The following is a 19,103-nucleotide window of genomic DNA, read 5'->3' on the forward strand; positions in this document are numbered from 1 at the left end:
TTTGTTCCAGTTGTAAAGGCCTTCATCACTATCAGTTTTGGCTGCATTACTAAAATAATAATTTTATTATTAATTACCAGCTTGTTTTATGTTTAAAAAAGTCAAAAAAGAAACATAGTTAAATAAGGTGCACAATAAATAAAGGATATAAGGATTGTTGAGATAGCAGCAGCATCAGATTGTTTTTATGTTCAGCTGCTTGAAAAGTTGTGTGTAATTTGGAAGCAGAAATATCAAACTAGCTACTCCTTTTAAAGCAATGCTTCAGGTCTTTTAAATAAGTGTTCTGTGCAAAGGTCATTGTCTGATTTGTCATAGCTCTTTGAATGATCTCAGTATATTGGATTGATGAGCTAGTCTGAGCAGACGAGGTTTAAAAGGGACTGCTGCTATCCTAAAATGAAAATTAAACAGTTTTCAGAAACTTGCAAAAAAAAATCTAAACTATTATTTAGACCAGTGGTTCCCAAAGTTTGGGGWCAGGACCTCTCTGTGGGTCATGAAACATCAAGTGAGGGTCCCCAGATGTTTTCCAGACATTAATTTAAAAATTTCACCACAGTTAATGCCAAAAATTAAACAGCAAGTAAATAAATTACAATAATCATAAATGCATAAAAGTTGTTTTCAGGTTCTGGCATAGGCAGTGTAGGCATCTACATCGAGGGGGCACCACAAATGGGGGACGAAAATGTTTTTATAACTTTTCATCCTAGTATAGTTGATTTAGTCTGTAGAAAATGAGGGACTACATCAGGTGTTATATAGTGCAGGTGATATTTTGTGATAAAGTTTCACACGATGCAATCAAGACTAACTACTGGTGCTTAGTGTGRAAAAACAAAACAAAATAAGAATAATGAAATTTCAGCTATGATCTCTGATAAAGTTCAGATTAAAGTCTGGTTTTCAGTGTTTTACCTTCAAAAAGTGCTGATTTTATGTTTTATTGACCTCAAGAATGTACTGTAGTAAAATGCTCTTCAAATATCTGGGAAATGAGTTTTGAGTAGATGTTTCACAAAGTTTTCCAGGAGATTTTACCCCTGGACCCCCTAGAACTGCTTGACTCCACAGCCACTCGTTAACAAGAACAGGTTTTCCTCGTTGTTTTCAGCAGATGTTGACAGGTATGAGGTAGACTTCTGCAGTTTTTTCAAATTAATTGTTTTTGGGCACTTTGGGTTCTAAACATACAAAATAATATTGAAGACAAAACTATTTAATTTGGTATGTGAATTCATGTAAACCGGTCCTGAGATTTAGAAAATTGCACAATGGGCTCCACCTGAAATCTCTCCGGGGGAGCCAAATTTGCTAGGGCCAGCACTATGCTCATTATTAAGTTTGTTTATAATGTTATTATGCCCATGTTTAACAGAGTTATTTGCTAAGTTTGCATACCAGTAATATCTGGGGTCGCAGGTTTCTGCAACTGTTATTTTGCGGGCCGGAAGCTAAACGTTTGAAAACCACTGATTTACACAAGACTATAGTTCCTGGCAGCGTTGGTCAACCAATTTAGATTTTCTTTACTCTGTGAAAACTTGGGAAATATTTTTGATTTTGGTTTGGAAATCTAATCCTGGCTCTGTAAACAAGCTCTCTGGATTTACTTATGTTTGTGTGTGTTTTGCATTGCTGCTTTTGTCATGCTGACAGCGTGGCCATTCGTTGTTGTTTGCCTTCACCCTCACCAGCTGTCAGCCTTGCTGACATTTTACCATAAACATCTCATAAAGTGAAGCAAATTGTGCCACAATAAAAAAAAAACACAGAAGAGGTGAGGAGAAACTGAAAACCTAATTTTTTCATTTTATTAAATAGAATATGGAAATGTGTGTTAATAATTTGGCCTGTTATGTTGTTGGAAATAGCTGACCATGTGTTCTTTTCTGCTTGACGGTAACCATGTTGACGGAGCTGTGTAATACTTGCCAAMTACTTAAAAGATCCCACAAAGTCTGAGGGAGGAACATCTACGAGACACTGAAAGAACAAAGGGAATTGAGGGGGGGAAGGACCTTTGGTCTACCCTAACGCCTTAATTTATCTTATAAACAATAAATAACTCTTTTTGATGATTTCAGAAACCCATGAAAAGGAGGTAAAACAGCCAAATCAGGGGAACTGAAATAAACGGCACACTCATTTTTTACATTTATTTTTTTTACTTTAGATCTTTTCCGTGACTAACCCTTTGATCGGCTGCAGTAGCTTTTATTTCTACATAAAAGAGTTTACAGTGAAGTAACATGCAGGAGAAATGGATTTTCTACACTACACGATTACAGCCTATCAGGATGCTTTTAGATATATATTTTTACTGTAATAAATCCCAAACAAATGCAGGGACTACTAATAAATTCTAATATCCTAAAGTCTTACGTAACTTTTACGTTTTGCACCACAGACCTCCACTGCTGTCTAAAATTTTACCCACACATTTAAAACATTTCTGAATAAACACTGGGTCAGATTAGCTTTTTACACCAGCAGCACTTGTGGTCATTAGCAGATATTATTTTTAAACAAGGTCAAGGTTTTTATTTCTGTGAACATGTGCACCATTTATTTATTTATTTGTTTYTTTGAGCTGATTCATGTGGACGATCCTGGCGCTTTGAATCGATACAACCCGTATCAGCAGGACAAGAGCGGTTCCCATCTGATCACTTGTGTTGCACATTTGCTCGAAATTAGTCCAGCTGTTTGTCTTGAGGATAAAAGTTTGATTTCCCCGCACATCTGTGGGGACAAAAAAAAAGTCCCAGATTTTAAATCGGAATAAATAAACTGGAAGGGACATGAAGAGCCTGAAAGCACTGGCAGACAGAGCAAAACACTGTTGGTTTCTGGTCTGTTTTCTTAATGAGGTTGTTGACGATCATTCACAGTCGTGCAGAAACTAAATCTAAATAAACAATAAAGGAACTAAAAAGAGGATTATTCCCAGCATTCGAAGCACAAACTAACAAGCATGTATGAAACCGAATTTCTGATGGGATTTGTAACGGTTCATTAAAGGTAAAACCAGTGTTGGGTTGTCCCGGTTAACACAAATGGCAGATTGAATTTTAAAGACAAAGTTTTTCCTCAGCTGTGAAAGCACTTTTTTGTGTGTGTGGCCAAAAGGAGTAATAAGAGGATTTTAGTGCTGCTTTGAGTGTTGACAGGGTCACAACTGATCATGTAACACAGAAAAAAATGTTGGTCTGAATGAGGAAAAAAGAACTTTATTTTCCAATATAACATTTGATTACATGCCAGCTGAATAAACCATTAAAATTAGATTATCTATTTCCACGCTGCTTGAACAACCTCCTTTTATTTTTGCGATCAAGAGTCTTGGTGAATTTGTTAATAAAAACTACTTTAAATCTATTAAGTAGTTTTTTTTTACAAAGATTTCTGCAGCTAATTACTTTTATAAACAAGATGTTATTAAAATATGTACATTTTCTCTATTAAAATGTGGTTTTTGGTATTTTTCACAGAGTAGAAATGAGAGCACATGGTGTTTGTAGTAAACTGCTGAAAACAAAGAGTTTACAGTTGTCTGATATGTCTCAGCATAGTAATGGTTTACCCCTTGATAGTAAGTCTTTTTATGCCTGTTTTGGTTTTTATTTCTTGTTTTTCATTGATCAAAAGCATTTGATTGATTGATTGATTGATTGATTGATTGATTGATTGATTGATAATACTTTATTGATCCAAAGGGGAAATTACAGTTTAGAACACCTGTTCATAAGACAAAACATAAACAAACAAATATGGGAGAACAGCTTAAGTTTAAGAAAATTACAAGAATGTAATGAATYGCTGCTTGGAAGAAAAATATAAATAAATTTCGACTGACTTGAGACTTATGAACAGTGTTTTTAAAGAGTAACTGAACAGAGTCAGATAATTGGACAAACTTAGCTGAGTCAGCTTCTTGTCTTAAAGTATAAAATATGTCTTGTTTAAGGATGATTCGACCATAAACCAGCTGCAGCCTGCATGCATACTATCTGGACCAAAGTCTTTGACCACACTTTGACCTTGATTGTCACACTAACAGGGGCTGGAAGAAGTTGGTCCTCCTTTAATAGAAGGTCTTCCGTAAAACATCAGGGTGCTTTTTTATGGAAACTTTTCCCTATTCCTTCTGTAGAGCATTTATGAGGTCAGGCACTGATGAGGGACAGGAAGGTCTGGCTTGCAGTTTCTGCTCCAGTTCATCCCAGAGGTTCTGGACGGGGTGAAGGTCAGGGCTCTCTGCAGGTCAGTCAAGTTCTTTCACACTGAGCTCACCGTGTTTTTATAATTCTTGCTTTGTGCGCTGTTGGGATAGTAAATGCCCTTCCCCAAACTAATGCCAAACTGAAGACCAGGGGTCCAACTCAGACTGACTGAAACATCTGAACCCCCCAATTAAGAGGTGACCAAAAACTTTAAGTTGTTTAGTGAAGTTTATGAACAATTTTACTCAGTTTCRTCACAAAACCCTAAGAATTTTAGTTCCACTCCCTTGGATTTGTCAGTCTCTCTAATGAACCCTAAAGGAATACTTGGTGATCTCAGCCTAAAATTCAACTTTAAATCTCAGAATTGCTGTTGTATAAATTGCATATTTGTGTGCATCGTTTCTCTCTGTTTCACACTCTGTACACTGCTAAACAGGAAAGTGGCTGGGATTAATAAAGTGTGGAGACATGTGCAGGTACTGTGAAACATAACCCCAGTCGTGTAGTGTAATTATGTGTGTGTTTATACAAGCCYCACACAAAGAAAACCATCAGAAGGGACAAATTAACCTCGCTGACTTGCTCGGCTGTTGATGCATTGGCTCGGCCGCCGTTCCTTAACCATATGTTCTTTCTATCACCGAATCAAAGAATCCCCCCCGATTTTCTTCTTTAAAGGCCTGGCTCTGCAGTTTTCCCTTTCTAACTCCTCTCCTGACACCCATGTCATGAGTAAATGTGCAGCAAATCTGTGAAACCCAGTGACCCACCTGACGGTAATGTGGAACCAGTTTAAAAACGGTTCAGTAAAAGAGCGGTTGGTCGTGTGGTTCCTGAACAGAACCAGAACATGGTTTTATAGAGTCCCCAGTATGTTGAAAAACTCCTCCTCCGCTTCTATGTCAGAAACAATCAGCTTTTGCTTGAGATGTGAAAAGGTCAAACATGACCTCACTCTTAGCCTTATTATCCTAAACCTGGTAAAAAGAARGTGGGACAAACATATAAACGCACAGTACTTTGGTCTTACAATGGGAAGGGCATTTGTAGATGTTTGAGGTTRGTCATCATGACAACAGACCTGTACATTCTAGGAAAATATATATTTTTGAGTTAAGMTCGTTTAAAAGGCTAATAAACATTTTTTTCTTAAATTAAAGGTAAAGCAAGTGATGATAATTTGGGCTAGTTTAGGGTTTTTGAATCTTTGCAACACATGGTGATTGGTGACCCATCCAGGATGCATCTCACCTCTTTCTCTTTGTTCAAACTTAAGCAAATGTGACAAAAAAAGGGAAAAAAAAGAATCAAGTAAAAATCAAGTAAATAAAGCATTGAAAATGAGGTCCTCTAAGACCGGTGTCTTTAAATTCCAGAGATTTACATCAGAACAAAGACAACTGTAATCTGGTATGGAGCTCCATGTACAAAATAAAATGTTAAAAATGTCCCTAACATTTTATCGTTATTTAGCTCACTGTTTTTACAGTTAGCTAATTTTTACTAAATGTTAAAATGTTAAAAGTATTTATTTAAATATTAAATCCTAAATCTAAATGCTTAAATCTAAATGTAAAAGTTAAACCTTAAATGTTTAGTAGTTTAATGTTGAAGTTCACATTTAGGTGTATTGGAATGGAACGCAGCCTTTGCTGTTGGTGCTCGGCTCATGCTATGATGTCATCATCCTGAGACAATAGCAACCGCTGCAGCTAAAGCTTCCCTACCAGACATCAAACTTGCAGARGRAGACAGTGTTCAAGCTGCACACAAACTTTTTTTAAATGAAGAAAACTTTCTCTATAAACTAAACTTTCTTTAAGAAGCCCCAACTTGATTGTTCTGTTTTTTTCTTATAATTCGGCTAAAGAGACAAAAAACAGCTGTCGACCAACAGACAAGTGCAAACACAGCAGCTAATTCAGGTGACAACTAAAGCTGTCTGCTTCACACAGTGATATGTTTTGTGTTTGCTTGCTGTCATGTTGAACAGTAAATTCTAAGGAACACCTGTCAGTGCATGTCGCTTATAGGTTTTGTTTGTCAAACATTTTTCTTGAGAAAGTTTTCTTTATTCAAAAACGTTTGTGTCTAATTGAGCAGCCTAGGCATGCTAGTCACTAGCCTCTTCAATTCTAATGCCAACTTATCCATGCTAGTCGCTAGCCTCTCTGATGCTAACGCCAGCTTATCCATGRTAGTCGCTAGCCTCTCTGATGCTAACGCCAGCTTATCCATGCTAGTCACTAGCCTCTCCAATGCTAACACAAATTAATAGTCTCCTTCTCATTTGCCAGTGCTGGCCTCTCAGTTACCGGGGTCATCTGCTCAGTTACTGGTACTGGGCTATCATTAAATCAGATCAATAGCTGGTTTAGGAATAGATATAGCCTACTGCTACAAGGATGTAGCTGGTTGCACAATAGTCTTAATCTTGGCCCTCATACTGCAGCATAAAAAAGTACTCAAAGCAGCTCTAGAGCTCATTCACTTGATGTGGCCCGTGGGCTGCCAGTTGCCCATTAGTGCTATAAAACAAGAGGTTTGCTCCATTTTGCTGCTTTTGAGCAGTGACCCTGGACATGCAACTGTTGGTGCCCATCAGTCTTCATTAGCAACAGTTCATCCATCCATCCATCCATCCATCCATCCATCCATCCATCCATCCATCCATCCATCCATCCATCCATTCATCAAACCGGCTTCATCCTTTCAGGGTTACAGGGGTCACTAGTGCCCATATCCAGCAGTCACTGTGTGAGGGACGGGGTACATCCTGGACAGGTCAAAAGTCCATCACAAGGCTACATAGACACAAACTAGACAAWCAAGCATTCACTCTCTCACAGCAACATTTAGTGTTTTCCAAATAACWTGGAGTCTAAAAATAAGAAAGGTTATTTACAAGTGGAAAACATTTTTATCTGTTGCCAGTCCTCACAGCAGTGGACATCCCCATAAAGTCACTATGATTCAGATCCTGCAATGCTCAGAGGAATTAAAGAGCTYCATAGAAGGAACAAGAATTTTCTTTGTTTAGAAGATTTGTCCTGATGAAAGAGAACCTTTTCTCTCTAAAAATAAAATTTGTCAGCATGACGAAGTTGCATCTGATCCACAAGATTTTTGGAACGTCTTCAGGGCAGATGAGACCAAAGATGTGTTCACCCGTGTTTGTAAGAAAATCAAACAAACACAGAATGTCAGCACAAAAACCCAAACTAACTTTCAAGCACAGTGATGGAAGGATGATGATCTGAGCTTGTTTTGAAGCCACAGGACCCCGGGCTACTTTGCAGTCATTGAGTTGACCATGAACTCCTGTGTCCATCTATCTGACAGCTGAAATCYGATCATACAACAAGACAATGATCTGAAACACAGCGTAGAATTTACAGCCGAATGTCTGAAAAAGAATCCAGGTGTTGCGCTGGTCCAGTCAAAGTCCAGACGTCATCCCAGCTGAAATGCTGTGGTGGGACRTTCAGGGAGCTTGGCAGGAACAAACGTCTGCAAACCTCAATGAACTGAAGCAATGRTGGAAAGAGGAGTGAGTCTAAATTCCTGGTTTATTAAAAACAACATGATTGTTTAATGAAATTATTCATWCAATAATCAGAAATAATAATTTACTTTCTCCTCAGCATTCACTTTATATTGATGGGCATTCGTATTTTCTTTTCCCTTTGTTTATTTTTACTTATCAGCCTTCATCAATTGGACTGCATTTATTTGTTCCAAACAGGTTTTTCTAAGAATTTTATTATAGGCCTGGATTTTATTAGACGACATGTGTCTTTGAACAAAAATCCCCAACAATTGCCCCGTTCTGTTGTTTTGACATGAGATTGTTTTCTAATAGCAYCCACCTTTATCAGTTCTTTGCTTTTCAGATACTAAAAAATAAACTTGAAAGCAAAAAATTTATAAAACCAGAAATACAGAATCTCACTGCAGACATTTCTTAATGTACTCTATATAAATTTAATTTGCTCACTACAGTTTTTTTCCACTCCAGATGTGCTTTGTAGCTCTGACAGGTTTGTTTTGTACTAATTTAATTGTTTATGCTTTGTTAAAATTGCCATCCTCAAAACATAATGGAAAGAAGACGGCTATGTTGTAGCCAGAGAGACGAAAGACACGACGACACTCAGAAAATCCCAAAGCCCCACAGAGAAAGCACAACAAATCACAAGTGTCAGCTGAAACAGCCTTTAAATCAAAGCTGTGGTGAGATGCTTGAAGAAGCGGAGCAGTGTTCTGGCTCAGAGGCAGATGTCAGCGCTGATGGATGTAGTGGTAAACGCTAATACACTGAGTGTAGAAAGGGTGGAGTCCTGATGGACTCGTTAAAAAATCGGAACCTCTAAAAAAGTTTTCTCAAATCTAAACCCCTTATCGAAACGAGGACTGTGCGTCACTGTGAGTCCTGCTATTTTTTTTATTTTCAGCTTATTTACTCCACATATTTACTGCATCCTGTCCTGATTTATGCTCTCGTTTATGAGAGGTCAGTGGAAGAAGATGTGGCGATGAGATAAAAGCAACAACTCCAGCTGGTTGCGGGAACAATAAAGCCCATGTGTAGGAATTGTCATTTTTATATGTATTTGTAAATCCCCGCCAAAAGCATATTAACATAAATATTTTCTGCAGGACATCCTCTCAGAGTGTAGCATTCATTTCTGTTTCACAATAAACTGACTTTTACAACTGCCCCGAGTGTGTGTCAATATTTGTATGTTGGAGAAATTCCCTTTTCATGATTTGATTACATTGGCTGTAAATTGAGCCCAGCTGTAGCAGAGCTCTTCTTGCCTTTGTGTCTGAATCTGTGTGTGTGTCTCTGTGTGTGTGTGTGTGTGCCAACAGTCAAACACACAAACCAGTATTCTTTCATCCCTGATTAGGCATCCTTGGTCCTCATTCGTCTACCACTAAAGGTACACTTGATGACATATTTCCAGGAAGTACAAAGAAAGCTGAGGTTTAAACTGAGGAGGTGGTCAGACGGTGATACATCACCTTGATCCAGCTGGGACACACGGTCCATTACTGCTTGTTACAACCCGTTCCCTCTTCGCACTCACTCATTTTTTTCCGGGTATATTTTGCAGTAACTCAGGCTGTCCTTAAACACAGATACCCCTTTGCTGTAACTAGTGTTATAGTCAAGATCATCTTACCCAAGACCAAATCAAGACCAGAGTGCATCGAGACAGAGACAATACCTAGATTTTTAGGGGTTGGACCAAGTGAGGGAGGGCGAGAATGGGTCAAGACCAAGACCAGACTAAATAAATAAATAAATAAATAAATAAAAGCACTGGTGCCCTGAACCATATGCTATACAGTATTACAGTATYCATGTAGCTAYCTTAATATGTATGACAATATTGACATTTTGCTACAGAGGCAGATTGCTAACTTTTTAGCCAGCTAGCTTTTCGTGCATCACTTAGCTGACCTTTCTTTGTGTTTCCTTTCTTAGTGATGACAAAAGTTCGACATAGTCCCAACTGTTTCTGAAAGTTGCTGTGTGCTTTCTCCTGTGTTTTGTTTTATATATTCTTTATGATTTATGGAGCTGAAACAGAAGATTTTGCAGACATCTTCTCCTGCTCCCAGACAACCACCACTCARTTTGGAGTGCTGCGTGTGAGGACGGGTGACATCGGTAACAAAATAGCAATGAGTCAGGCTTGGATTTGAATCTGTATGTTTTACATCCAATGAAAGTGAGGATGATAACAATATTTTGGCAATTTTAATATATTTCTACAGTTGCGGTCTTGTCTGGACCTGAAATAAAACTCTGAGTCCTCAATGTTCAAGACCGAGACAAGACCAAGTACAAATGTGGTAGAGTCCAAGATGAGACCGAGACCATCAGAAAGTGGTCTTGAGACTGGTCTCAAGACCAAGACCAGTCTTGAGTATTACAGCACTACCTATAACCATAATYTAGACCTCATAACTCTCAGCTAAAGTCTGACTCTGCTATCTGATTAGGCAACGTCTCTCGCTGGTGTAGCCAGTTTTAAATCTGGTTGTATTTGTTTGTAACACAGTGATGCGYGAAATGGGCCGAGCAGCTGCAGACCTCCTGCCACTCACCGATATGAAATGTCAGGGGAAGGATGTTAGAGAGTAAAGAGAGTTGTGGCAAGTGAGAAAGTACAATGGGCCTCATGCAAGAACCGTTCGAAGTGTTTGTTGAATCTGACGTGACATGTTCGTACAAACCCTTTGTACGAACAAAAGTAAAAGAAATTTAGGATAAGAATATGAACATGTTCTTGCATGAGGCCCATTGTTTTTTAAGAGCAGGATGCAAACTGTGGAAAGAGCACRGAACAGTAAAGAACGTGGCAGATTGGCTGGTGAAATCATTTCAGAGTTGTCTAAAATACAACCAGTCCAAAARTGAGGTCACAATCTAGCTGCAAATCATTCTAGTTAGAAGTGATGAGCTCAAATAAGCTGACATGTTGCACRACAGTATCTGTGAGTAATTACCTTACCATGCTTATTACATAATCAGAATTATGTCATCAAGGATCACAAATTAAACCATAAGTAATTAAGTTAGTAGTCGGGTAAAGTAAACAAATGAAGTAAATAGGAGTTATTCCTGTAAAAGCATTATGTTTAAAGACAGATGTTCTTTTTTTCTCTAGGGTACTGTGTGGCAGGAACTAAGATGAGGTCAGTGTTTTGTTTTTTTCCCCCCAGATGTTTCTTTAAAAGGACAAATCTCAGCATTTGCCTGCATCACTCAACACTTTTAATTAGCTTTTCAAACATGTAGCAGAATATAAAATAACAGAAATACAAAGGATCAAATTCACTTATGCTGAGAATGCTCACAGGAATCATTTCTAGTAACTTTGAGCATTTGTCTTTTACAAATGAGTTTTTAGACTAGTGAAACAAGGAATGATTAGTAATGAGAATTCTGCTCGGATCCAAATGAATGAAGCTTGTGTAAAGGATTTTAGAGGCTGGCGTTTATGGAGCTAATTTGTGGCCATAATGTTTGTTCAAAATTTATTTCATAAAYCTGAAATAAAATTTGAAACTGGAAAAAATAAAAGATTTAAAACTTGGGGAAAAATGTTCAAAACTACAGCTTTTTCAATTATATATTTTTTTCAAACTTTTGGCCTTGTTTGTTGTGGGGGCGGGGCCTCAGATYACAGGGGATGTGGAATTATGACTGACAGCTCAACACGGTGGCTGGGAAAAATAACCACTCCTTTCATTTGGATTATAAATTCCGATTGAGCTGAATCAGGTCAGAATATTCGGACTGGGGCATTTACACAATGCTTTTTTTTTATTTCGAATGGCCGTTTATCAGTTATTTCATGTAAACATAGCTAATGTCAACTTACAGGTTTGAATTCACTAAAGCTGATTTTCATTCTGTTGGATTTAGAGAATTGTGATGTTGACAGTTGGACAACCTTGAATCTCAGGTGTAGTAGATGTGTGTCAGTATTTGGGGGTGGGGGGGCCTGAGCAAGTGTCGTAGTTCAATCTTATTGTCAGACGACCCCCGTGCAGGCTACAGGGTACCTCGGTGCTGGCTCCTTCCTGCGGTGAGAGCAGGACATCTGATCTGAGCGCAGTCAGCCAACACCTGAGTGGCTGCAGCGCAGTGGATGCTTTTAGTCCTATTTCTGTTTTATCTTTAAAGGATAAGCATGCTGGTGTAAATACTGCTTTAGAATCTTGTTGCACATAAAAATGCGTCGGAGTCACACTCGAATCAACACCACGATTCCCTGCGATGTCTTGATGACGTTACCTGACTGACTTGGATCGCCTAACGTTCATTTCACAGTTCGGTGCCTTTGATTGGTCGTCACTGCCTCGCTTTGAGCCAGGATTGGCTGCAGACCCTCATACCCATCAGTAGAACYTTTTAACAAATAAAAAAATAAACTGTAAATGAGATACATATTTCTTCTTTGTGTTTTTATGTTCAAAGGAAGCAAAACTTGGCTAAAACTTACTCACTAATTCCATTCAGACTGACTAATGTGTGTGCCTTTTTTTCCCTTTTCTTTAACTTAATTCATATAAAATCAGAAAAGTGACAGCAAAGTAGTTTATGTTCAGCACATGCAGATAATAAACCCAGTTCCATTTTGGAAGTGTGTCTCAATCTGAGAAGTGTAAAACATCTTCTCTTTAAACACTATTGTTTCCACTTCTCTCAGTATTAATTCATCATGCGACGATAGATGGGGACACCTAATGAATAGCGTGTGGTGTGAATACCACGAAATAATTGCAGCTTGTTATTTTCTTTGGATGAAAACCTTCTGTAGTAGTGACTTTCTTTCACAAAGCCTTTTCCTGGTTCCTGCAGGACTTGGCTTGGCTTCCAGGAGGAAGATGCAGTTTAAATAATGATTAGCTTGTTTAGATGAGGCTGATATGTCTGTGTTRTGCCTCTGAGCTCCTCTGTTACACAGCAGGAATTGTCTGCTCTTTAAAATACTGCCGCTCTAAGGAGAGAAGGCTGGGAAATGTGTTTTTTTTTAGTTTACACTCCATATAATCCATTACTATATGGTGTCATTKTTCTGCTAACTAACAAATCTTTCTTTGTAGCCTTTTCCTTTGCATCGCACAGACCCCACTGCTCAGCTCAGCTTTCCTTCGCTGTCTTTTCTGGCAAACCTACACAGAAATTCTGKCTTAAATTATTCATCTTTGTCTTCCTCTGTTGTGAAAGCCACACTAAAAGATTTGTGGGCAACAAAACAGAAGAAGCTTTTCTTATGGAGAGCAAATTAAAACTGGCTGCGAAGCRGCTCAAAAGCTTGCAGATTTGGATCTATTAATGTATCACATCGTATCATATGTCWTGTTATTATCTGGTATCATTTCATATCAGATCAATGTATTATATTGTATCATATGATATATCATTGTATTGTATCGAATCATACCATATCATATAGAATTTTATCATATTGGTTCATGTTTCATTTTACTGTATTGTTTCATATTTCAATTATCGTATCACATTGTATCATTTTATCAAATATATAATTGCATCATACCCTAATTTATCCTACATCATTCATACAGTTTTATCATATCATAATTATTTTATCATATTGTATCATATAATTTTATCATACTCAAATATATTGCATCATTTTATCATATGGTATGGTATGTCATATATCATATATTATATCATAAATCATTTCATCATATTGTATTATCTGATAGGGCTCTCCCTTAGAGATAGGGTGAGAAGCTCGGTCATCCGGGAGGGACTCAGAGTAGATCCGCTGCTCCTCCACGTCGAGAGGAGCCAGTTGAGGTGGTTCGGGCATCTGGTAAGGATGCCTCCTGGACGCCTCCCTGGTGAGGTGTTCCCGCCGGGAGGAGGCCCCGAGGAAGACACAGGACACGCTGGAGGGGCTATGTCTCTCGGCTGGCCTGGGAGCGCCTTGGAGTTCCCCCGGAGGAGCTGGAAGAAGTGGCTGGGGAAACTGCCCCCGTGACCCGACTCCGGATAGGCGGAAGAAAAAAATGGATGGATGTATTATCTGATATATCATCATATATTCTATCATATCATATTATATATCTTGAAATCATATATATTTTCACATTTGATCATATTGTATCATTCCATATGTCATCTATGCCAAAAACTAACCTTCTCATTCAAATTGAAGATGTTTTCTATGTAATTTTAAAGACATTACAGAGTCTAACATACAGTTAAACATAGCTACGCTGAATAGTTTTCAACAAGCCCTCTGCTTCTGTTCTGTAGGACAGGTCAGTGTGAAAACAACACTTGTAACACAAGACACCGTACGTGTCTATGATCACCCCCGGACCTGTCAGACTCCTTTCAGGAAGCTCGTGAAGAATTTTCAAAATGAAAAGCAACAACTGTTCCTGACAGGGCTTCTGTGGACCACAGAGTTTAACACGAGTCAGAACCTGAGTTTTCATAAGCTTGTCATTTTCAATTTTGCAGAAAGAAAGATTAAATCATCTCTTGAATCCTAGTGGACAATCTGGGAGGTATTTTCACACCTCACTAAATTAATCTATCAGTCTGGATTAGCCAAAAACTTTCATCTTTCTTTTTTTCTCCTTCTTCCTTTCACTCTCATCTCTGTTTTCTTTTCCACTCTGTCTGGTTCTCCCATGAGAGCATGTGCTTTAGCTGTTCTGATGAAAGGGATCTGCTGCTGGCTGCAGTTTGATTGTCTGCTTGACAGCTGGCCCTAATGTTTATTTTTCTCTTTATCTCCTGTGTCCTGGGCTGACATGTGCGACATCAGCCGGCATGGCCCGGTGGGAAAAGAGCGGAGCGATAACTGTGCAGATGTGCGGTGGCCCACGATGTGTGTTTTACATCAAAGATCACCTCTTTGGAGTTGTTATATTTGACACATCTGGCATTTTTGGACTCATTTATAAAGTTTTTTTTATATGCACACATTAACACACAGATGAATGTCATTAACAGTGCTTGTGCGTGGATTTCTTAGTCCAGATGTGGGTTACTTTATTAAAATGTCCTATGAGCTTAAGGTCGTGTCCTCACGGCAGAGAGGTTTGTGTGGGTCATCTTTTTCCTTTATTTATCACATGATCACATCTACCATGATTAAACTAGATCTAAATCTGTTATTTAATCCCATTCAGACATAGTTATGTATTGCATCATTGCTAGGAAAATGTTATCTATGCGCACATTTTTGAAAATATGTTCCATCATTTTCTTCTACATTTTGTTTTCTGGAGGGTTGATGTTCTTCTGTTTTTCCTCTTTTTAAACTCACCAAGTTGGCAGCACAGCGACTCAGTTTGTAGATCGTTTGAGTGAGTGGTTCCCAAACTTTTGAGCTTTAGACCCACAAAGAAAAAAAAACCTTTAAAGTTACAAATACTCGTAGACCTTTTTAGATTCGTTGACCATTTTTTTGGGGTGACAGAAGGCAGGGCTTCATCCTGTAACCAATGGGTTACTCTGTCTGTCTCAGTTCAAGATACTTCACCCGCCTTGATGGCTGGTGGTGGCCAGAGGGTCTGGTGGTGTGGGTGCATGGCAGTGTGCACTGTGTGAATAACTGTAGTGCACTTTGGAGTCCTTTGACTTAATAAAGCATTATATAAGTTCAGACCATTCAGGTGTTTGCTCAAAGTCAGCATTTTTCAAAGCATTGTGGTCTAGATAATTTCAGGTCTACTTCAGATTTGTTGAAATACACTTAGTTTAAATATCTATGTTTTAACCGCATTCATTCTGACATGTTGAAGGTATTTTGCTATCACAACGTGAAATACCTATAAACGTATTTTTTAAAAACATTTGCATAGAAAAGTCAACATGTAACGGACTGACCTCGAATACTAGAAGTAGCTATAAATGAATTTAAACTCACCATCAAGCCATAGAATAAGGAGTCATCAGTGAGTAAATGAAAATTTTAAAAATTTATACTGTTTTCATCTGTCAAACAGTCTAATGATGCCATTGATCATTTAATCATCATTTTTGTGTTCACTTGCAATATTATTTTTGCTCTTGTGTTTTGTCGAAACACTCCCACCTCTGCTTTACTGTCATGACTGTGAGTTCCTGGGTTTTGTAAAAAGTTACTCATTCACATCTGAACCGAACAAAGGTTTACTGGTCCGATCTCTCCAAATTCTTCAGTTTTCTGATTTTGTTTTAGATTATTTTTTTGTATTTTTGATGATTAGGCCAGCGTTTTAGGAAAAAATACCATTTGTAATGAAGCTGATTCCACAGAAAGTGCCATTTCAATTGCAGAATCATAAGATGTTCAGTAAAGTTCTGATCTGTGGAACAGTTGTGTGGCATATTTATGTTTTGTCGTTACAAATACATTATATTTTCACTCTTTTATATAAAGTATTTGATTTAAAGCCAAGAAATTGGATGATGTTTGATTTAGCGATAGTTATAGTGAAATGGTCAAAAGGAGATATTTTTTTTTAATTTAGGTCTGATTGAATTTCGAGTTATTTTGTTTCTTCTTGAACAGCTCAATTTTAGACATTAAAAATATTTCTGGTCTCCTAAATATCAGACTAGCAGCATAACATCATGAAAACCAGGTGCRAAAAAATCCACAGCATTCACGCCTGCAGAGAAATGTCAAACCCAAAAACACAACCATACAAATSAAGTGACCCACACTTTTCTTCTTGCACCTCCCCCAGCTGGTCAGGGTTGTAAAAGTGCTGTGCCCTCAGCATCGYCGCACATCTGCAGCAAAGCAGGAAGCACCGTCCATCCCGGCAGAGCATTTTCATACCTGTCCCAGCTCAAGCGTTGCAACAAGTTTGTTCCACTGGCTGAAACTGAAGAGAAGGGCAGGTGAGGTCATGTGACCTCCTGACCCCTTAACCCTTGCTGTGTTAACCTCTGGCACCAGCTATACATCCTTTAGCTGCTAACAGGATGCAGCATTTTGCCCCCAAGAGGTGGCTGTTGGCCCGGGACATCTGTGCTGACTCTTTGAGCCRGACCGGACATTCCCACGCCTCTGACCCCAGCAAAAAACTCTCCTCTTTTTTTTGTCTTTTTACTCATCCATCCCCACTTCACCGTTCTCTCTCCTGGCTCCCTTCCTTCTCCCTGAGTTCCATTAGAGTCTGTTGAGGATGGACATTCAGTGACACACTCATTCAGTGAGGCCAAGAAGTAAATGTTTGTTTCTGACGTGTGTTTTCTGGAGGCCTGATGGCGGTGCTGATGGAGGTGAGAATGACACAAACATATCTGTTGGAGGGGGTGGAAGAAAAATAAAATAAAAGCTTCTCATGGAAAACATCATCTGCGCTTCGATGTTTTTCTCTGCTAGCGTTTTAGTCTAAATAAGCTCATGATCTCATTGTTTCCAATAGAAAAGCATTTCTGTCTGTTTTCACTTAATTGCTCATATTGTTACATGAGAGCGACTCAAGACCTGAAATGCAGATTTCTTTCATCTGAACTTGCAGTCATAGAACTCCTCTCGGGGGTCAAGTGTACAGCCAGCTCCCTTTTCTGACTGGATTTGATCCCTTCAGCTGTTGTTGGTGGCGTTCATGCAACACAAGCCCRCCACAAATCCCACAGGCTGGTTGGTGCAGGAGCAGCCACATCACAAGAGCAACAACAGCAGTAAACACGACCAGATCAGCTAAACCAGGGGTCTGCAACCTGAGGCTCTGGGGCCACATGTGGCTCTTTGGTTCCTCTGCAATGGCTCTTCGAAAATGTGATCAAACGTAACAGAATATATATTTATATTGATTTGTACTCACAATAAATCAATTTATATGCAAATATGTGATCAATACTACTAATACAAAAAGTAAAACATGTTATCTCAAGCCTGTTGTTTACTTAGATACATAACAATAAGAATTGGAAAAAATGTGCCTGATTAGCTCAGTTGTAACAGTTTTTGTGAAATTTAGCATAAACTATATACAGTATTTTTCTTGTTTACATGAATATGGTCTTTTCATTTGTTCTGATGTGTATAAAAATAATGATAAAACTCACAATACATTTTTTTTCCACATTTAGAAGACATTTAGCCATTTAGTGCTTTATGGTAATGTTTTTCAGATTTTTGTTGACCTTTTGCTTTTAGCTAGTCAGTTTGTGCTTTCAGCTAGTGTTTCTCCACTTTTAGCTTTTAGCTAGTCTTGATTAAACCCCTCACTTCTTAATCACTGTGATACAAGCATCTCTTTTGTTAAATTATCAATAATTTGACAGATTTTTCAATGTTTAATGCAAATCAAAATTATTGAGAATTTTTTATGATAGTTTTCACAAAATATTTATCAAACAAGCACTTTTGATATACTTTTTATATTTTGCAGTTTTATTTTAATTGTTCTCATGAAATTTCAAACCTGCTTTGTTGAAAAGCATTGATCACCTTCACTGATGGACTTTGAGATGCCAACAAGTCAAAATATTAAGGCTTCAGTCTGGTGTGTATTATTTGATGAGACTTCAGATTTCCTGTTGTTGTGAATCTCTTCTCACAGTGGTCACAGGTGTAGGGCTTCTCACCAGAGTTGTTGAGCTGCTGTTTGCTGAACTTCTCTGACTTACTGGAGCTCTCCTCACTCTGGCCACTGCAGTGTGGTCCTTCTGGAGCTTTTACTGGATCAGCTGGTCCTCACCAAAACCACCTCCACCTTTGTCTTCAGGTTCATCTGGACGTTTGCAGTTCTGATTCTGATACACAAGAATAGAGGAAACAGCTGCAGTAGTTTAAGATCTGTRGTAACTACTAGGTCTTTAATCAGTTCACCTTCCTGTGTAACAAAGGTCCGTTCAGTATTTGATTTCATACAAGTCAAAAATATAATGAAATGTTTAGAGTTTATGGTGAATACTTTGTAAAGATAACTCATTCAGGAGTGATAGAACATTTTTTGTTGTTCAAAAAGAAAACAAATCTTCTCCAAGCAATGCCTACTGATGGTGGTCAGAGGGTCCAGTGGTGCCGGTGCATGGCAGCCCCCCCATCTGTCAGTGTGCCCCAGGGCAGCTGTGGCTACAATGTAGCTTACCAAATGTGTGAATGTGTGTGTGAATGGGTGAGTGTCTGTAGTGTAAAGCGCTTTGAGGGACTTGATGAATGAATGAATGAATTTTATTGTCACTGTAGAGTAAAGTGAGCTCCATCAGTGCACAAGTGCTGAAAATACAAACAATATTAACATAAAACTGGTGATATATGCAAATGTACAATAAAGATGCACTGATGCAGTCTCTCTCTCTCTCTCTCTCTCTCTCTCTCTCTCTCTCTCTCTCTCTCTCTCTCTCTCTCTCTC

At 38.4% G+C, this 19,103-nt stretch overlaps 1 protein-coding gene across 8 annotated transcripts in view; it reads left to right on the plus strand.

Annotated features, from left to right (window-relative positions):
• LOC106517595 (collagen alpha-1(XXIII) chain) overlaps positions 1-19,103 on the plus strand; it is a 195,556-nt gene that overhangs the window by 90,589 nt on the left and 85,864 nt on the right. The gene's annotated exons all lie outside the window — the stretch shown is intronic.

The sequence above is a fragment of the Austrofundulus limnaeus genome, unplaced genomic scaffold, assembly GCF_001266775.1.
Source record: "Austrofundulus limnaeus strain Quisiro unplaced genomic scaffold, Austrofundulus_limnaeus-1.0 Scaffold1, whole genome shotgun sequence".
In the NCBI taxonomy this organism is placed as follows: Eukaryota; Metazoa; Chordata; class Actinopteri; order Cyprinodontiformes; family Rivulidae; genus Austrofundulus; species Austrofundulus limnaeus.